This window comes from Myotis yumanensis, unplaced genomic scaffold, assembly GCF_028538775.1.
Source record: "Myotis yumanensis isolate MYYU_CA2020_CCGP unplaced genomic scaffold, mMyoYum1.0.hap1 SCAF_1, whole genome shotgun sequence".
In the NCBI taxonomy this organism is placed as follows: domain Eukaryota; kingdom Metazoa; phylum Chordata; class Mammalia; order Chiroptera; family Vespertilionidae; genus Myotis; species Myotis yumanensis.
The window spans coordinates 96,653,377-96,668,882 of NW_027223752.1; the positions used below are offsets into that span (position 1 = coordinate 96,653,377).

The 15,506-nt window shown below is 45.0% G+C and overlaps 1 protein-coding gene, 1 long non-coding RNA gene and 1 other non-coding gene across 9 annotated transcripts in view; 2 read left to right on the top strand and 1 right to left on the bottom strand.

Annotated features, from left to right (window-relative positions):
* Window positions 1–15,506, top strand: part of MIPOL1 (mirror-image polydactyly 1) — a 334,097-nt gene that overhangs the window by 143,341 nt on the left and 175,250 nt on the right. The window lies entirely within an intron of this gene.
* Window positions 1–15,506, bottom strand: part of LOC139019104 (uncharacterized) — a 51,108-nt gene that overhangs the window by 32,320 nt on the left and 3,282 nt on the right. The gene's annotated exons all lie outside the window — the stretch shown is intronic.
* Window positions 6,311–6,417, top strand: LOC138999887 (U6 spliceosomal RNA). Its single transcript, XR_011469470.1, has one exon. It is a non-coding gene; the product is annotated as a U6 spliceosomal RNA (small nuclear RNA).

Here is a 15,506-nt window from a genome sequence, read left to right on the forward strand (position 1 = left end):
CCCAGGCTGGCAGGGGGGCAGTTAGGGGGTGACCAGACTGGCAGGGGACCAGTTAGAGGGATATTAAGCCAGCAAGCAGAGGCAGTTAGGGTCGATCAGGCAGGGAGGCAGGCAAATGGTTAGGGGCGATCAGGCAGGCAGGTAGAGTGGTTAGGGGCGATCAGGCAGGCAGGTAGAGTGGTTAGGGGTGATCAGGCAGGCAGGCAGGTGAGCAGTTAGGAGCCAGCAGTCCCGGATTGCGAGAGGGATGTCCTACTGCTGGTTTAGGCCTGATTCCTGTGGGACATCTAGCAGTTGGACATCCCCCGAAGGTTCCCGGATTGGAGAGGGTGCAGACTGGGCTGAGGGACTCCCTCTGCCCCCGCCCCCCCCCCTGCTCCCGCACAAATTTCGTGCACTGGGCCTCTAGTCTATTCATAAAGTATGACACAATATGCCTATGTTCCATTGGGTGTGGTGGTAGAAAGACCATTGGTGTAGATGTCAGACACCTGTTTTCTTGTCCTTGTCCAAATCATCTTTGTCAAATTATTTTATATCTTCAAAATGAGGAGGTTGAAACTAAAGCAAAATGTAAGGATATACATACTCTATATGTTTGTACTGAGGGCATTTTAAATTCTATTTAATTTTTTAAGAACAAATGATGGTTGTGGCTCTCTAAATTAACCAAGTTGGGTGACAATTCTCCCATGGGTTTTTAGTATTTCTGTATGGCCTATATTATATGGCCAGGTCAAAAGTAGGTTTACAATTGTTCATATGGAAAATAATACAGTAATTAATAAATAATAATACAATAATAAACTCTGTGTTTCTCGTACTCACAACTGTGAACCTTCTTTTGTCCCACCTTGTATATTTAGCATTTCTAACGTTCTTTGTTCTGAACTGTGTTCTAAGATATATTTGTTTAGCAGCCTTGGAAGATATAGTATCTTTCTCTAAAGCAGAGTATTGTTTAGTACCCAATACAATAAAAACAGTATCTCCCTCTCAGGCAAAAGTCAGGCAGGTTTGCTGCAGCATATTGTGACAGATCGGGCTTCCTTCAGCTTAGACTTATTTAACTGTGATGCAGTCACACTGTGTGTGCATATCTACCTGGTCCCCTCTTTGTTGCCCCCATGGGAGCTGGGAGACAAAGACAACCTTTACAAACATGGAGCTTATCTGTTTGTGCTGTGCCTGAATAAATCAAAGTTCTTTGTCTGTGACCCAGAGTTCCTGTGTCTTCTGTCAGCATGCACAACACTGGTGGGCTAATTGTTAGCTTGCGAGTAGCATACAAATCTCAGCCCCTTCACCGTTATTTAAAAAACTTCTTTTTTTTCTTTCTCAACGTTTTGTCTTCCTCAGAATTATAGTCTGGATTTTCAGTTCGTATACTGTGTATCTATCACTAGTACATCTGTATACTCTCTACTAGATATACAAATATCTCAATACATTCAAGTATATCAGGTGACCTAAAAATGTTGCATTTTTTTTTTTTTTTTTATCTGAACTGATTGCTCTAAAGGACATTACCAGTCCTGGAACCTACCTTCAATGTTGTTTGGTGCATTCTTTTAGTTTCTTTTATCTTGAGTCACCTGTTTCCTGGATCTGATTTTTGTTATACTTGATTTATGCTTTCATTTTGATAGAGCATATTACCTAATAGTTTCCTAAGAAAGGATGAGGATACATGAAAGTTAAATTTTTAAAGACTGTAAGTTATTTTTTCAGGATAGTTTCCAGAAGCAGAGTACTTGAATAAATAATATGGACATTTAAATTCAGATTCCTGACCTCGATTTCAGGATTACTGAAGCAGAATATTTGACAAAGGACCCATAAATCTTGCATTTTAATTTTATTATTTTTAAAACTTTAAAAAGTAAATATCTCTTTTAAAATTTACATGTTCTTTAAAACAACAGTGAGCTACCACATCACACCTATTGGAATGGCTAGAAACATATACTCTTAATACCAAATGTTGATGGGATGTAGAGAAACTGAATCTCTCACACACTGCTGGTGAAATGCAAAGTGATGCAGCCACTCTGTGAGCCAGTTTGCCAGTTTCTTACAAACATGTACTACCACACAACCCAGCTATTGCATTGTTGAGTCTTATCCCAAAGAAATGTATGTTGACAAAAATCATATATAGAAATATTCATAGCAGCTTTTACTTGCAATTGTCCCAAACTAGAAAGAAGCCAGATATCCTTCAGTGGATCAACATACACACAATGAATGATTGTTACTCAGCAATGTAAAGGAGCAATTGATTGATGTGTACAACCTAGATGCTTCGCATGGGCACTATGCTGGATGAGAAACATAAATTTCAAAGGGTTGTATCTATATGATTCAATTTATATAAAAGTCCCAAAGTGGTGAAATCATTATGATGGAGAAAAGATTATTGGTTTTTTGGAGTTAGGGTGTAGAACAGGGTATGACAGTTAAAGGGTAATAGGAGGTTTCTTTATAGTGTGGTAACACTTCTATATTTCAATTTTGTAATTTTAAAATGTCATAGAATTGCATACCAGGAAGGGAGGACAGGAGGGAAAATGTAAGAACAGATGAAATTCAAATAAGGTCAATATCTGACATTGCACCAATGTCAATTTCCTGGTTTTGACAATATACTGTGGTACATACTAGTATATGATGTCATCAGTGGGAGAAGTTAAATGAAGGCTACACAGGAACACTTTCTGCAAGTTCTTGTGGGTCTTGAATTATCTACACTAATAAAAGAGAAACATGGTAATTGGCGTACGACCGCTACCCTTCCCATTGGCTAATCAGTGAATATATACAAAGTAACTGTCAGCCAAGATGGCGGCCGGCAGCCAGGCAGCTGATGCGAACAGGGAGGCTTGCTTCCTTCAGTGACAGAGGACTCCAACATTCCCTGCCTGCCTTGCCGGCCTCTGAGCTTCAGTTGGAAACATAGTAACATTTACAGAAGATAAACAAAAGCCCAGAAAGCTCCTGTCAGTCAGCCGGGATCTCAGAGCTGGAGTCGCAACATTGTTTCGAATACAGAAAACAAAGGCCTGAAACCTGCTTTCAGCCGAGCCTCAGAGAGAAAGCCGGCTCTCAGCTCCAGTGACAGCCATAGAAGGTAAATAAATGCCAGAATAAAAAGAAAATAAAAAAAGGAGAGGTTTGGAGCTCCAGTCGCCTGCCAGCCTGAAAACGGCCCTCAGCCCCTCATCCAGGCTGGCCAGGCACCCCAGTGGGGACCCCACCCTGAAGCAACAAGATGGCGGCTAATTTGCATACTGAAGGCGGGCGGCAGCAGGCAAGGCTGTCTGTGGTCTGGGACCCGGATCTGTGACCCTGCCGGGCGGGATCAGCGGAGCCACGAGGCCTCCCGGCACCGGGATCAGCGTGACAGGGGGCAGTGCCCAAACCCCCTGATTGCCCTGCAGCTCTGTGTGTGACAGGGGGCGGGGCCACAACCCCCCCCCCCCCCACGGGCCCTGCTCTATGTGAGACGGGGTAGAGCCATACCTCCCCATCGGCCCTGCCCTGAGTGTGACAGTGGCGGCGCCCCAACCTCCTGATCGGCCCTGCTCTGTGTGTGACAGGGGGTGGTGCCCCAACCCCCCTATTGGCCCTGCTCTGTGCGTGACAGGGGGGAGCTCCTCAACCCCCTGATAGGCCCTGCTCTGTGTGTGACAGGGTACGGAGCCCCAACCCCCCTGATGGTCCCTGCTCTGTGTGTGACAGGGGGCAGCGCCCCAACCCCCTGATCGGCCCTGCTCTGTGCGTGACAGGGTGTGGCGCCACAACCTCCCCATTGACCCTGCCTTGAGTGTGACGGGGCAGTGCCCCAACCTCCAATTGGCCCTACCCTGAACGTGACTAGGGGTGGCATCGCAACCTCCCCATCCGCCCTGCTCTGTGCATGACAGGGGGCGGCGCACCAACTCCCCAATCGGCCCTGCTCTGAGCCCGACCAGGCGCTGCACCTAGGGATTGGGCCTGCCCTCTGCCACCCTGGAGCAGGCCTAAGCCAGCAGGTCGTTATCTCCCGAGGGGTCCCAGACTGCGAGAGGGCACAGGCCAGGCTGAGGGACCCCCCCCCCCCTCCCCCAGTGCACAAATTTTTGTGCACCGGGCCTCTAGTTTCAAAATAAGAAGTTATTTAAAAGTATGCATGTTGCCCAGCCAGCGTGGTTCAGTGGTTGAGCATTGGCTCATGAACCAGGAGGTCGTTGGTTCAATTCCTGGTCAGGGCACATGCACAGGTTCTGAGCTCAATCCCCAGTGTGGAGTGTGCAGGAGGCAGCTGGTCAGTGATATTCTCTCATGATTGATGTTTCTATCTCTCTCTTCCTCTCTGAAATCAATAAAAATATATTTTTAAAAAAGTATGCATGTTCACCATAGCTAGTGAAAATAGAAAACTAATAATGTGCACCTTTCTTCTCCCACAGTTCATAGACCTGCCCAATTAATCTTGACTAGGAATTATAATAGTGGATATCCCTGTCTCTCACATAATTTTAGTAAGAATGGATTTTACATTACACAAAATAGCTTGGCATTTACCATGAGACTCTGTTTTCCTTCATAATGTAAAGTCAGAGTTTGATAGTTCTAATACGTGGGTCATCTCTGAGTCTGGTTTTATGATTGTTTTGTCATTTGACAGGTTCTTGGGGTTTTTTTTGCTTTTGCTTTTCATGTGTCTCATAATTTTTTATCGAATGATGGACATTGTGAATAAATAGTGGTTCTCCTTTTAGGCCCGTAGTGTGAGCATTGAGTTGAACCACACAGAAGTTGAGCTGGATTTGGGTTTTGTTATAGCTGTGGTTACTGCCCATGCATCATAGTTTTCACGTTGTTCTAGTAACAGGTTGCTGATGCCTTATGCTCAGATGGAAGCCTAGGTGCTGGAGAGTTTTTCTTAGTGTCCGTGCTTCACCCTCGGTTTTCAGTTGACTCTATGTGCTTGAAATTCAGAGGATGCAGATGTTGCATTCTTGCCCTTCTTCCAGCAGGAGAATTGTCTTATAGTCTGGTGTTGGAGGACTAGGAGTTCTCTGCCTCAATCTTAAGACAGTCTCTTTGTGCTTTGGGGTGAGGCTTCTCAGAGTTCTTTCCCTGGCAGCCAAACTCTCACTTGTATCTGTGGCAGGTATTACATAGGACAGTTTCCTGCCCTTCTCCCACTTACAGATGCTATCTAATAGTATTGGCACAGGATATTGGACCCAGGTCTATATCCTGCCTCTTACCCAAGGATAGAGGGAGTTCTTGTTTCTCTGGTTTCCAAACTGTGGTTTTCTTGTGCCCTGAGGGTTTTGCTGCCTCTTTTCAGCTACACGTGGCTTTTGCTGTATTCACAGAAGAGTCTGCCAGGGGGAGGGGAGAGGATTTTTCTCCTTCCATAGCAGCAGCCTGTCCCCTCCCCCATACACCCTGCCTGCATGCATCAGGGAGGGAAGCCATCTCTGGTCTCCTACCCTGCCCGTGATATTTCTCATGAGCACCTAGTGGAGATGTGTGGGAAAGAGCCTACCAGTAAATGCAAATCTCCATTTCTCCTTGAAGTCTTATCCTCCCTTGAAATTAAGACTGTTTTGTTTTCCTGTGAGCTTAGCTCTCTAATGAGCTTGAGAAAAGTTATGACCTTGTGCTGTATTCGGTTTTTCATATTGGTAACACGCAGTTGTTCAAGCTTTTTGCATCCCTGGCATAGGCATTACATCTATTGGATTTTGATAAATGTTGTTTGGTCATATTTAAGTAGTTTCTTTCTAGAAATATTTTTTAAGTTTTTATTAATGGGTATAAACATTTTATTGAGTTCTTGATGTTGAACAATTCCTTGAATAAACCGTTGGGTTTGATTTGTCACTGTTTTCATGTCACTAATTTTTATTTTTATTAATTTAAGTTTTATTTATTATAGAATACCTTCTGATAGCACTTACTGAATGCCAGACACAGTCCTAATGCTTTGTATAGATTACAGTATTTAAATCTCAAAGTGACTCTATGAGGTAGGAGGCACAACTATTCCTAATTTTATGGGTGATGAAACTGAGGAACATGGGTTAACTAGCTTAACGTTGTTATAGACATAATAATTGGTCAGATCTGAACTGAGGCAGTCTGTCTCCAGAGTTCATATTCTTAATATAAATGAAATTAACCTAGAGGGGTTTTTTTTTGTACTGTATCAGGATTTGTTGTTGCTGTCTTTTGTATTTCTCTAAGCTGAGTGTGAATTTTTTTCATACGTTCAGGAAATGTGTGTGTGTGTGAATTTAAATAAATATATATAGTGCTCACTTCGGCAGCACATATACTAAAATTGGAACGATACAAAGAAGATTAGCATGGCCCCTGTGCGAGGATGACATGCAAATTCAGGAAGCGTTCCATATTTTAAAAAAAAGAAGAAAAAAATATATATATATTTGTTTTTTTCCCCTCATATTTTTTTATTTATTTTTATTGGCTTTTTCTTGGTCCTTTGTTCCTCAGTAATTTTTGGCATTTTACAGCTTTTTAAAAAAATTCTTTATTGATTAAGGTATTACATATATGTCCTTATCCTCCCTTTGCCCCCCCACCTCCCCCACTTACAGCTTTATTAATACATATTTATATACCATAAAATTCATTTATTAAAGTGTACCATTTCAGTATATTTACAGTGTTTTCAACCATCATTGCAATCTAATTTTAGAACATTTTCATATCCACCTGAAATATCCTATACACATTCCCCCAACTATCCATCTCAATCTCAATCAATCACTAACCTGCTTTCTACAGATTTACCTGTTCTGAATATTTCATATAAATGAAGTCATACAACATATGGTCCTTCATGGCTATCTCCTTTCACTGGGCATATGGAAATTTCAAGGCTCATTCATGTTATAGCATATATCAGTACTTAATTCCTTTTTATTGATATAATATGTATATGTGTATATGTATGTGTGTGTGTGTGTGTGTGTATGTGTATATGTATAATCTCCTGTATTCTGTTGATCAGTTCATTAGTTGATGAACATTTAGATTGTTTCCACTTTTCGGCTATTATAAATAATGCTGTTAGGAACATTTATGTATAATTTTTTATTTGAACATATGTTTTCATTTCCCTTAGTTTTACATACATAAGCGTGGAGTTGCTAGGTCACATGGTAACTCTATGTTTAGCATTTTGAAAAATTGACATAATGTTTTCCAAAATGGCTGCACCATCTACATTTCCACCAGCCATGTATAAAGGTCAAAATTTTCCACATTCTTGCCAGCACTCTCTGTTGTTTTTATTATAGCCAGCCTAGTGGGTGTGAGGTGGTGTCTTACTAAGGTTTTGATTTGAATTTCCCTAATGACTAATCTTGACCATCTTTTCATGCATTTATTGGCCATTTGTGCATCTTCTTTGGAGAAATTTCCATTCAGATCTTTTTCCCATTTATAAATTGGGTTATTTGTCTTTTCATTCTTAACTTAAAAAATTGCTTTACATATTCTGTATATAAGTCCCTTATTAGATACTAGAGGCCCAGTGCACGAAATTCGTGCACTGGAGCGGTGGGTGTGTGTGTGTGTGTGGGTCCCTCAGCCTAGCATGCACCCTTTCACAGTCTGGGAGCCCTCAGGGGATGTCCGCCTGCCTAAGCCGGCAGTCAGACATCCCTTTCGTAGTCCGGGACCCCTCGCTCTTTACTGCCTTCCTGTGCACTGCTCCTTACTGCTCAGCTTGTGGCTCCTTAATGCTGTGGTGGAGGCAGGAGAGGCTCCCACCACAGCCGCTGCACTCGCCAGCCATGAGCCCAGCTTCTGGCTGAGTGGCACTCCCCCTGTGGGAACACACAAACCACCAGGGGGCAGCTCCTGCATTGAGTGTCTGCCCCCTGGTGGTCAGTGCACATCATAGCAACTGGTCATTCTGGTCGCTCTGCCCTAATGGTCGCTTAGGCTTTTATTATATAGAATAGAGGCCCGGTGCACAAAAATTTGTGCACTCGGGAGGGTGGGGAGGGGGGTCCCCCAGCCCGGCCTGTGCCCTCTCGCAGTCTGGGACCCCTCGGGAGATAACGACCTGCTGGCTTAGGCCTGCTCCCAGGTGGCAGAGGACACGTCCAATCCCTAGGTGCAGCCCCTGGTCAGGCTCAGAGCAGAGCCGATTGGGGAGTTGGGGTGCCGCCCCATCATGCACAGAGCAGGGCGGATCGGGAGGTTGCGATGCCACCCCTAGTCATGCTCAGGGTAGGGCCGATTGGGGAGTTGGGGCACCGCCCCCTGTCACACTCAAGGCAGGGTCGATGGGGAGGTTGCGGCGCCACCCCCTGTCACTCACAGAGCAGGGCCGAACAGGGGGTTGGGGCGCTGCCCCCTGTCACTCACAGAGCAGGGCCAATCAGGGGGTTGGGGCGCTGCCCCCTGTCACTCACAGAGTAGGGCCCATCAGGGGGGTTGGGGCTCCGTACCCTGTCACACACAGAGCAGGGCCAATCAGGGGGTTGAGGAGCTCCCCCTTGTCACTCACAGAGTAGGGCCGATAGGGGAGTAGGGGCACCACCCCCTGTCACACACAGAGCAGGGCCCGTGAGGGGGCGGGGGTTGGAGCACCGCACCCTGTCAAACACAGAGCTGCAGGGCAATCAGGGGATTGGAGAGCTCCCCGCTATCAGGCACAGAGCAGGGCTGATCATGGGGTTGGGGCGCCTTCCCCTGTCACGAACAGAGCAGGGCGGATAGGGAGGTTGTGGCCCTGACCCTTGTCACACACAGAGCCGCAGGGGGATCAGGGGGTTTGGGCGCTGCCCCCTGTCACGCTGATCCCGGTGCCAGGAGCCTCACTGCTCCGCTGATCCCAGTGCCGGGAGGCATATTACCCTTTTACTATATAGAATAGAGGCCTGATGCAAGGGTGGGGGCCAGCTGGTTTGCCCTGAAGGGTGTCCTGGATCAGGGTGGGGGTCCCCCCTGGGGTGCCTGGCCAGTCTGGGTGAGGGGCTGAGGGCTGTTTTCAGGCTGGCGAGTGACTGAAGCTCCCAACCGCTCCTTGTTTTCTTTTTTTTTTTTTATTCTGGGCCAGCTTTAGCTCTGAGGCCTTGCTGCTGGAAACATCGATACAATGTTGCGGTCTGGCTGGCTTTCAGTCCAGCTAGTTTCTGGGGTTTTGTTTAGCTTCTTATTTGCAACATAGTACATAGTTGCTTAGAGTTGCAGCTGAGAGGCCTGCAAGTTAGGCGGGGAACGTTGGAGTCCGCAGTCACTGAAGCAAGCAAGCCTCCCTGCTCACTTCAGTGCATGGCTGCCGGCCGCCATCTTGGCTGACAGTTAATTTGCATAAGGATACGCTGATTAGCCAATGGGAAGGGTAGCGGTCATACGCTAATTACCATGTTTCTCTTTTATTAGTGTAGATAAGATTATCAAATAATTTCCCTTTCTGTCATTGTCTTCACTTTTTTAAAGGTGTCCTTTAATGGAATGCTTTTGGTGCTGATCTGAGGAAGGCTTTGCCTAACTTGGAGTTACAAAGATTTACATGTATGTTTTCTTCTAGAAGTTTTATAGTTTTAGCTCTAACATTTATATCATAATCAATTTTGCATTAATTTGGGGATATTGTGTAAGGCATAGGTCGAAATGCTTTTTTTTTTACATTTGGATAACTAAATACAGTTGACTCTCCAGTGGTTCTCAACCTTCCTAATGCCGTGACCCTTTAATACAGTTTCTCATGTTGTGGTGACCCCCAACCATAAAATTATTTTCATCGCTACTTCATAACTGTAATTTTGCTACTGTTATGAATCGTAATGTAAATATCTGATATGCAGGATGTATTTTCAGGGGTCACGACCCACAGGTTGAGAAGCCTAGACCATTTGTTGAAAAGACTATTCTTTCTTCATTGAATTGTCTTGATTTCCTTCTCAAAAGTCAACAGACTATAAATATGAGACTTTAGTTATGGACTCTCAGTTCTATTCCATTGATCTAGTATATGTATTCTTAAGTAGGTATCACACTGTATTGATTACTGTAACTTTGTAGTAGGTATGGCATCAAGACTTATGAGTCCTTGTTTTTGTCTTTTATTAATTGAGTTTATTGGGGTTACGTTGGTTAATAAAATTATATAGGTTTAAGGCATACAGTTCTATAGTATATCATCTGTATATTGTATTATGTGTTCACCACCCAAAGTTATGTCTCTTTTCATCACCATTTATCTCTTCTTTACCCTCTCCTGCCTCCCCCTCCTCCTTTTTCTGCAAAGATGATGGGATTATGTAATGAGCACTTTTGATGCTAATGTTCCTAGCTTAGTAAATTACATAAATTTCTACCTTTAACTATGGTCTTGAAGAGTTTAAATTGAATTGGAATGATCTTACTTGAAAATATGAATTTTTAAAGATGTTTCGTTTGTTTTAATATGTATGTCTAGTTTTTCTATTTCTTAACTCAATTTTGGTGTTCTGTATATTTTGTTAGGAAAGCTTCCTATTTCCTCTAATACAAGATTTCCAAGATACTAGATTTGGTATCACAGGCTTGTAGATAATTCTCTTACTATTTAAATCTCTTCCATTTTCTATATAGTACTGTTTCATCTATATTATGACAGTCTAACATTTTCTCAACCATTCTTTTTTAAATTAAATTTATTGGGGTGATATTGGTTAATTATATAGGTTTCAAGTGTACAGTTCTATGATACATCATCTATATATTGCATTATGTGCCCACCACCCAGAGTCAAATCTTCCATCGACCATTCTCCTTTTTTTTTCTTTTTTATTTATTTATTTACTAGAGGCCCGGTGCACAAAAATTTGTGCACTCGGGGGGGGGGGGGGGGGCCCAGCCCAGCCTGTGCCCTCTCGCAGTCTGGGACCTCTCGGGCGATAACAACCTGCTGGCTTATGCCTGCTCCCGGGTGGCAGAGGGCATGCCCAATCCCTAGGTGCAGCCTCTGGTCAGGCTCAGAGCAGGGTCAATTGGGGAGTTGGGGCCCCGCCCCGTCATGCACAGAGCAGGGTGGATCGGAAGGTTGTGATGCCACCCTCAGTCAGGCTCAGGATAGGGCCGATTGAGGGGTTGGGGCACCGACCCCTGTCACACTCAAGGCAGGGTCGATGGGGAGGTTGCAGCACCACCCCCTGTCACACACAGAGCAGGGCCAATCAGGGGGTTGGGGTGCTGCCCCCTGTCACTCACAGAGCAGGGCCCATCAGGGGGGTTGGGGCTCCGTACCCTGTCACACACAGAGCAGGGTCGATCAGGGGGTTGGGGAGCTCCCCCCGTCACGCACAGAGCAGGGCCCACCAGGGGGTTGAGGAGCTCCCCCCTGTCACTCACAGAGTAGGGCCGATAGGGGAGCTGGAGCACCGCCCCCTGTCACACACAGAGCAGGGCGGATCAGGGGGTTGGGGCACTGCCCCCTGTCACTCACAGAGCGGGGCCAATCAGGGGGTTGAGGCGCTGCCCCCTGTCACACTCAAGGCAGGGTCGATGGGGAGGTTGCGGCGCCACCCCCTGTCACGCACAGAGCAGGGCCGATCAGGGAGTTGGTGCACTGACCCCTGTCACTCACAGAGCAGGGCCCATCAGGGGGGTTGGGGCTCCGTACCCTGTCACACACAGAGCAGGGTCGATCAGGGGGTTGGGGAGCTACCCCCTGTCACGCACAGAGCAGGGCCCATCAGGGGGTTGAGGAGCTCCCCCCTGTCACTCACAGAGTAGGGCCGATAGGGGAGCTGGAGCACCGCCCCCTGTCACACACAGAGCAGGGTGGATCAGGGGGTTGGGGCGCTGCACCCTGTCACACTCAGGGCAGGGCCAATGGGGAGGTTATGGCTCTACCCTGTCACACACAGAGCAAGGCCCATGGAGGGGGTTGGGGCGCCACCCTCTATCACCCACAGAGCAGGGCCGATCAGGGGGTTGGGGCACCGCCACTGTCACACTCAAGGCAGGGCCGATGGAGAGGTTATGTCTCTACCCTGTCACACACAGAGCAGGGCCGATCAGGGGGTTGGTGCACTGCACCCTGTCAAACACAGAGCCGCAGGGCAATCAGGGGGTTGGGGAGCTCCCCCCTATCAGGCACAGAGCAGGGCTGATCAGGGGGTTGGGACGCCTTCCCCTGTTACAAACAGAGCAGGGCGGATAGAGAGGTTGTGGCCCCGCCCCCTGTCACACACAGAGCCGCAGGGCGACCAGGGGATTGGGGAGCTCCCCCTTATCAGGCACACAGCAGGGCTGATCAGGGGGTTTGGGAGCTGCCCCCTGTCACGCTGATCCCAGTGCCAGGAGCCTCGCTGCTCCACTGATCCCGGTGCCGGGAGGCATATTACCCTTTTACTATATAGGATAGAGGCCTGGTGAATGGGTAGGGGCTGGCTGGTTTGCCCTGAAGGGTGTCCTGGATCAGGGTGGGGGTCCCCACTGCGGTGCCTGGCCAGTCTGGGTGAGAGGCTGAGGGCTGTTTTCCAGAAGCAGGTGACTGAAGCTCCCAACTGCTCCTTTTTTTCTTTTTTTTTTTTTTCTTTATTCTGGGCCAGCTTTAGCTCTGAGGCCTCACTGCTGAAAACATCCATACAATGTTGCGGTCCGGCTGGCTGAAGCCCGGCTGAATGAAAGCTGGTTTCTGGGGTTTTGTTTAGCTTCTTATTTGCAACATAGTACATAGTTGCTTAGAGTTGCAGCTGAGAGGCTGGCAGCGGCAGGCGGGGAACGTTGGAGTCCACAGTCACTGGAGCAAGCAAGCCTCCCTGCTCACTTCAGTGCATGGCTGCTGGCCGCCATCTTGGCTGACAGTTAATTTGCATAAGGATATGCTGATTAGCCAATGGGAAGGGTAGCGGTCGTATGCTAATTACCATGTTTCTCTTTTATTAGTGTAGATTTTTTTTGCTAAAAATATTACAAAGGGTATTGCATATGTGTCCTTTTTTTTCCCCCCGCCCTTGACAATCCCCTGCCCTCCCTTACCCCCCAGTGTCTTATGTCCATTAGTTATACTTATATGCCTGCATACAAGTCCTTCGGTTGATCTCTTACCTCCCTCCCTCCTGCCCCCCAACCCTCCCTGGCCTTCCCACTGCAATTTGACAATCAGTTTGAGGCAGCTCTGCCTCTGTATCTATTATTGTTCAAAAGGTTGTAATGGTCTTTATTATCCATGAATGAGTGAGATCATGTGGTATTTTTCCTTCATTGACTGGCTTGTTTCACTTAGCATAATGCTCTCCAGTTCCATCCATGCTGTTGCAAATGGTAAGAGTTCCTTCTTTTTTACAGCAGCATAATATTCCATCGTGTAGATGTAGCACAGTTTTCTAATCCATTCATCTACTGATGGGCACTTAGGCTGTTTCCAGATCTTAGCTATGGTGAATTGTGCTGCTATGAACATATGGGTGCACATATCCTTTCTGATTGGTGTTTCTGATTTCTTGGGATATATTCCTAGAAGTGGGATCACAGGGTCAAATAGGAGTTCCATTTTTAGTTTTTTTGAGGAAACTCCATACTGTCTTCCGTAGTCGACCATTCTCCTTTTATTAGAAAGCTGATGTGTGGCCGTCTAACCCAAAGCTATCTAGTGACAACCTCTATGTCCTGGTCCAAAGAAATTGGTAAGTCAGGTAATAATTTAATAGTTGGATTGGTAAACTAGGAAGGTATGAGTCAGTAAGTTTTGAATGCTGAGCAAAATTAAGGTAGGCTTAGGGCCAGGTAGTGTGCTATAGGCCATGTACAGTCTGAAATTATGAAGGAGCCAGTAGGAAAAGTTGGAGCCAATGGATTTAAAAAACATGAATTTTGAACATGGGAAATGGAGATTCTGTCCTTGTTCCTAACAGCTCTCTGTTCCCATGCCAGACTTCATTTTCTAGACAATAAATTTTTTTCTTGACAGAGTCTTTCTTTATAAGCAATACTCTCAGTTAGACCAGGTTTATAGTCTTTGCATACCAAATGGGGAATTGCTATGACAGCATTCATTATAGGCTCTCTGAAATGAACAATTAATTACATTGAAGGGTAGCTTTGTAGATTATAGCACCAGGTATAGCCAAATAATCAAAGCCTGTTTAAGTTCAAGTCCATCAAGACACATTCAAAACTGATGAGGTTCAGATGAAACAACTGTGAACTATAACTTCTCAAACAGAAGGAATACTGAATTACTACTGTGGGAAACTTTTGCGGAGATTATCGGTGGCAAACCACAAATGTAATACTTGTAAATACTTTCATTTAATTTCTCTTAACATTAGTTACTAACGTTTTTCTAATTTTTAATATCATAATATTATTTTAGGAAGTTGGGGTTTTTAGTTTGATATATAATGATAGAAATATAAAGTTACATTACATTCTTTCCTGTCTTATACATTTTGTAATATGCCCCAAAGTTAATCAAAATGAATATTTGAATTAAGGCATAAACTTTCAGTAGGAGACTGAATTTTAAGCATACCAGGCAGATATATCTTTCTGTGAGCTGGATTTAGACAGATTCTGGAACCTTTTCTCAGTGGTTTGAATCACCTCGTCTTTGGACCTGGTGTCTCCTCTGACTAAAATGCTCTTCATAACCTATTGCCCTACTTCCTTTGCCCATATAATACCTGTCTTCAGTTTGGCCACAGTCAAGAAGACTCTTGTCATCTGGCGAGGGATTTGGGTGGAAGAATGAAATTGTTTGAATAACAAAATTAAGACTGAATTGAAAAGAAATGGAAAATGTGAACAATTCTCAGTGCTCCCAGGACTTCCTCCCAGACCTTTCCCATTTCCGCTCACATCAACAGTACTTTCCCCCTGGCCTTCAGCTCTCATTTTGTTATCTCCTCCCCTTTTTTCCTGACCTATTGATTTTTGGTATTATAGCCACCAAGAAGATGTAGAAGAGCATATAGTCATCATACATTGTTGAAAACGATACTCTGGGTACCTTTAAAAGGAATAAAGGCCCACTTGATTGATTGTGGGTGATGAGTATAGGTTATTGATTCTTAACAGAGGCACATATTAGAATCATCAAAAGATGTTTCCAAAATAATAAATCTGAGCCTGACCAAAGCCAAGTGAATTAGACTATGTTATACTGAATTTGAAAACTTGCTGACATAGACTTGGTATTTGGAAGTAAAAGAGGAACAAAATACTTCCCTAAACTTTTATGCCTATGGGTTTTTTGTTTCCGAAAATAATTTGCTTTTTTACTAATTGTGCTTTTTAATTTCAGTTCTGGTTAAATTTTTACTTGATTTCTTTATTGAGTTGGTGTCAGTATTTTGGTGGGTTATCAGTTTTATGTTATTTTAAAAGTGATTTTTTGGTACTTTGGGAGTAAGTTGAATGAGGCTTCAGAGAGGATGCTGGCCAAGTGAAATTTTTCTCTTTCATTTTTAGCATTTACAGTAACCAAATTCTACACAAGGCTATGGTGATTTGGAGTGATACATTAAATTCTCTCA